The sequence below is a fragment of the Epinephelus fuscoguttatus genome, linkage group LG23 (assembly GCF_011397635.1).
Source record: "Epinephelus fuscoguttatus linkage group LG23, E.fuscoguttatus.final_Chr_v1".
Classification (NCBI taxonomy): Eukaryota; Metazoa; Chordata; class Actinopteri; order Perciformes; family Serranidae; genus Epinephelus; species Epinephelus fuscoguttatus.
The window spans coordinates 35,030,426-35,036,144 of NC_064774.1; the positions used below are offsets into that span (position 1 = coordinate 35,030,426).

At 43.4% G+C, this 5,719-nt stretch overlaps 1 pseudogene; it reads right to left on the reverse strand.

Annotated features, from left to right (window-relative positions):
• Window positions 1-5,146: 5,146 nt before the first annotated feature.
• On the reverse strand, window positions 5,147-5,265 carry LOC125884517 (5S ribosomal RNA; annotated as a pseudogene).
• Between the last annotated feature and the right edge of the window lie 454 nt (window positions 5,266-5,719).

Here is a 5,719-nt window from a genome sequence, read left to right on the forward strand (position 1 = left end):
GGCAGCAGAGGAAAAAACATTAGGGTGTTGGGGAAGGGAGGGGGTGGGGGGTAGGGGAGGGGTAAGGAGAGACACGTCGGAAAGAGAGTGGAAGGCAGTGAAATACCCGCTGGAGGAGCCTGTTGTGCTGCAGGATGGGGCTCCTGGGCTGCGATGCCAGCCGGAACAGGATAGTTAGAAGGAAGGGTAGAGGAAAGGGATGTGGGGATGAAGGATGTGTGTGCACGGGGTGAGAGTGGAGGCCTGCGAGACAGGGAGGAGAAGAAGGCAGATATTGCGCGTGACATATCTGCGTCTGAGGGAGCAGGCACAGGGGGTGATATGACCTGACCCCCGGCTGGGGGAATGAATGAGAGAGGCTGCTCCAGCTGGAGTGGTGGAGGCGCCGTGACGTCACCAACGATGACGCTGGTGGGAGTAGGCCTCGGAGGGCGACCCGGAAGTGCGGCCGGCTTGGGAGAAGGAGCTGTGGCCTCGGGAGCCCGGACAGCGGCTGAATAGAGCTGGAACAGCCTGGACTTGTTGTCGCTGCGGTGGAAGGGGATGTTTTTTGCCCTCGGGAACCGCTGGAGCCAGGCGATGGTCCAATCCCTGATGTTGGGCTCTTGTTGTGGACGTGGAGATGGTGGAGACGGCCGAGTGGAGCGTGACGGAGCGCCGCAGGAGTGGCGAGGCCGACTAGACGCTGCACCGCTTCGGGAAGGAGGAGAAGACCGCCGCTGGCTCCCATGGTTGTGGACGCGGCGTCGATTTCCCACTCGCGAGGACGGAGGAGAAGAGGCCTGAGATCCACTAGGAGTTGGGGCGATCTCGTTGATGGAGCCCGACGGAGAACCACGGCGAGACGGAGGGATGTGGACCACAGAGCGCAGCCGGCTCCCCTGGGAGTTTCGGCTACTGGCAGACTGCTGAGACATGGTCAGAGGATCACCTGGCTTGAACAGGGAGTCGTACAAGTCGTCGGAGTCAGACTCGGACAGGTTGACTTGCAGCACGTGATCCATCGTTGAGTACGCACAAAAAAAAAAAAAAAAAAAAAAAACACACTTGCTGAGATAACTTACGTAGGGTCACCAAAGTTCGAGAGTCTTTCCACAGAATCCCTTTCTATCAGATCATTACTGAATAACTTTTGATTTATTTTTCTTGATTACATGTCACTCAGCAACAGTTACTATACTAGATGTTTATCAGGTAGTGCTGTCGCAAAATTTAAGGCAAAGATTCCATCAACGTTAAATTTAATACCATGTTCCTCTGTAACAGAGGTTTCCCATACCGACTTCAAACTCTCCTGAATTGATCTTGTCGATTGTGCTGCAGGCTCGCTGCGAACAACACTCGACTCTGTGGCACCTCTTAAAAAGAAGTTAACAAAGCAAAGAAAGTTCGCTCCTTGGTACAACTCTGAAACACGAAAATTAAAACAAATATTGTGAAAATCTGAAAGGAATTGGCAAGTAACCAAACTGGAAGAGTCTCACTTAGTCTGGGAACAAAGTCTCAAAACGTATAAGAGGGGCCTCCGCAATACTAGAACAAACTATTACTGAGCATTAATAGAAGAAAATAAGAACAACCCCAGGTTTCTTTTCAGCACTGTAGCCAGGCTGACTGAGAGTCACAGCTCTATTGAGCCTTGTATTCCTTTAGACCTTAGCAGTAATGATTTTATGAGCTTTTTTAATGACAGAATTCTAACTATTAGAGGCAAAATTCATGACCTCCCGCCCTCAAACCAAATCAATCTGTCCTCAAATACAGCTGTAAGACCTAATATATTTAGATAGCCTCTTCTAAAAAAGCCCACCTAGGATCCAGAGGTGTTAGCCAACTATAGACCAATATCTAATCTTCCCTTTCTTTCAAAGATCCTTGAGAAAGTAGTTGCAGACCAGCTGTGTGACTTTCTCCATGATAATAATTTATTTGAGGAATTTCAGTCAGGATTTAGAGTGCCTCATAGCACTGAGACAGCACTAGTTAAAATTACAAATGACCTTCTCATTGCTTCAGACAAAGGACTTGTCTCTGTACTTGTTTTATTAGATCTTAGTGCGGCATTTGACACAATTGACCATCAAATTCTGCTACAGAGATTGGAACATTTAGTTGGCCTAAAAGGTTCTGCACTAAGCTGGTTTAAATCTTATTTATCTGATCATTTTCAGTTCAGTATCTCTACGTACTAAAGTTTGTTTTGGAGTTCCACAAGGTTCTCTGGTCTGACCAATTCTATTCCCTCTATATATGCTTCCCTTGGGTAACGTCATCAGAAATCACTCTGTAAATTTCCATTGTTATGCAGATGATACACAATTGTATTTATCGATAAAGCCAGAAGAAACAGATCAATTAACTAAACTTCAAACATGCCTTAAAGACATAAAACCCTGGATGAGCACCAATTTCCTATTTCAAAGAAAAACTACAACAGGAATCTTTTCGCCAAAATATATTTGAAATATCTCTCTTACCTTGTTGTTTTTTCATCCTCATTTACCGGATGCGGTCCGTCATTCAAATGAGTCCAGGCAGAAAAAAAGGTTCCGGCGGAAAAAAAGGTTCCGGCGGAAGCATAACAATGACCACTCACAGCAGCCGACATCTCCCCACAACGCGTTCTGCTGACACTGATTGTCTTACAGTGCTGTCAATCTCGTTTTGGTGGGGATAGCGTCATTCTAACAAATCAAACGAGAAGTCAATCACTCAAATCGGCCAAGCCATTGCAGAGATACGGGCCTCCAAAGCTCAGAACAGAAACTCAGGTTCAAATGTAGTATTAATCAATCAATCAATTTTATTTACAAAGCCAAATATCACAAATGATGGAGGAGGGATCCCACTTCCAGGACGGACAGACGTGCAATAGGTGTCGTACAGAACAGATCAGCATAATAAATTAACAGTAATCCGTATGACACAATGAGACAGAAAGAGAGAGAGAGAGAGAGACAGACAGACAGAGACAGAGACAGATGCAGGACAGGCGGTAATGACAGTAGCTTACAACAACATTAATGAAAGTAATAATATTATAATTATAGTTCTGGCTACTGTGGTACAACATGTTGAAAGTATATATTAATATCTGATAGTATACATATGTGACAATAATCATATGTGTATAATAACAGTAGAAGTGTGACTAATGATAACAGCAGCAGCAGGAAGCATCTGGCAGGACCACAGCAGCAGCACAACCACACGCGTCACACCATCCAGGCACCGCTGCAATATAAGGCTCCGGAGAAGAAGCCGAGTTAGTGACATCCAGAATGGCCGAGTTAGCAAGATGCAGTAATAGGACAGTAGTAATAGAGAGAGAGAGAGAGAGAGAGAGAGAGAGAGAGAGAGAGAGAAGGAGAGAAGGTGCCTGGTGTATTATAGTGGGTCCCCCAGCAGACTAGGCCTAAGTCAGCCTAACTAGGGGCTGGTACAGGGCAAGCCTGAGCCAGCCCTAACTATAAGCTTTATCAAAGAGGAAAGTCTTAAGTCTCGTCTTAAATGTGGAGACGGTGTCTGCCTCCCGGACCATAACAGGAAGATGATTCCACAGGAGAGGAGCCTGATAGCTGAAGGCTCTGGCTCCTGATCTATTTTTGGAGACTTTAGGGACCACGAGTAACCCTGCATTCTCCGAGCACAGTGTTCTGGTGGGATAGTATGGCACTATGAGCTCTCTAAGATATGACGGAGCTTGACCATTTAGAGCTTTATAAGTTAACAGTAGGATTTTAAATTCAATTCTGGATTTTACAGGGAGCCAGTGCAGAGAAGCTAAAACAGGAGAAATATGATTTTGTTTCTTAGTTCCTGTTAGTACATGTGCCACTGCATTCTGAATTAGCTGGAGAGTTTTTAAGGACTTACTAGAGCTACCTGATAATAGAGAGTTACAGTGATCCAGCCTTGAGGTAACAAAAGCGTGGACCAATTTTTCTGCATCTTTTTGGGTCAGGATAGGCCTAATTTTTGCAATATTACGCAGATGAAAAAATGCAGTCCGTGAGGTTTGTTTTAAATGAGAATTAAAAGACAAATCTTGTGCTCATCCAGGTTTTTATATCTTTAAGGCAGTTATGAAGTTTAATTAATTCATTACTTTCTTCTGGCTTCATCGATAAATACAACTGTGTATCATCCGCATAACAATGGAAATTTACAGAGTGATTTCTAATGATGTTACCTAAAGGAAGCATATATAGAGTAAATAGGATTGGTCCGAGCACAGAACCTTGCGGAACTCCAAAACAAACTTAAGTAGGTAAGGATGATTCATTATGAACGTGAACAAACTGAAAACGATCAGATAAATAAGATTTAAACCAGCTTAGTGCAGAACCTTTTAGGCCAATTAAGTGTTCCAGTCTCTGTAGCAGAATTTGATGGTCAGTAGTGTCAAACACCGCACTAAGATCTAATAAAATAAGTAAAGCGATGAGTCTAACTAACTTTAACTAGTGCTGTCTCAGTGCTATGATGCACTCTAAATCCTGACTGAAATTCCTCAAATAAATTATTATCATGGAGAAAATCACACAGCTGGTCTGCGACTACTTTCTCAAGGATCTTTGAAAGAAAGGGAAGATTAGATATTGGTCTGTAGTTGGCTTACACCTCTGGATCCAGGGTGGGCTTTTTTTAGGAGAGGTTTAATTACAGCTACCTTAAAAGACTGTGGTACATAGCCTGTTAATAAGGATATATTGATCATATCTAATATATGAGTGTTAACTAAAGGTAAGACCTCCTTAAGTAGCCTAGTTGGGATGATTTAGATGAAGAAATCACTGTGGTCAATTCTTGAAGAGAAATTGGGGAGAAGCAATCTAAATATATATTAGGTTTTACAGCTGTGTTTGAGGTTAGATAGGTACTATCTGAGGACAGGAGGTCATGAATTTTGCCTCTAATAGTTAGAATTTTGTCATTAAAAAAGCTCATAAAATCATTACTGCTAAGGGCTAAAGGAATACAAGGCTCAATAGAGCTTTGATTCTCAGTCAGTCTGGCTAATGCTGAGTAGTAGTTTGCGCTGGCATTGCGGAGGCCCCTCTTATATGTTTTGAGACTGTCTGCCCAGATTAAACAAGATTCTTCCAGTCTGGTTAATCGCCAATTCCTTTCAAATTTTCATGATAGCTTACAGCACCAAATATTCCCAGGCAGTCTCCCATCCAAGTACTCACCCGGCCCGACCCTGCTTAGCTTCCGAGATCGGACAAGATTGGGCGTATTCAGGGTGGTATGGCCGTAAGTAGTAAGTAGTAGGTGTGTATTGGTCAGTTTGGAGTGGGAAATAGAGGAAAAAACAAATGGACAGTTGGAACCTCAAAATGTTTCATTTGTGCTGTGTGCCATCTTCATTTACTCTTCACATATAACACATATACTGATATTTACACATCTTAACAAATCTCACAAGTGTTCCCTTTACCATGACACCAGAAGTATTCAAATAGACCTTGCGGTTGCAGAGATATATTCATTTCATTATGGGTATGCAATTTTCGAGCAGAGGCCAATAAAATATGCTTAGGGTTTAAAAGGTAGCCTACTTGGGATGGGGTCTAAGAGACACGTTGATGACTTGGATGAAGAAATCATTGAGGTCAATTGTTGAAGAGTAATCTGGGGGAAGCAATCTAAATATATATCAGGTCTTACAGCTGTGTTTGAGGGCAGATAGGTACTGTCCGAGGACAAGAAGTCA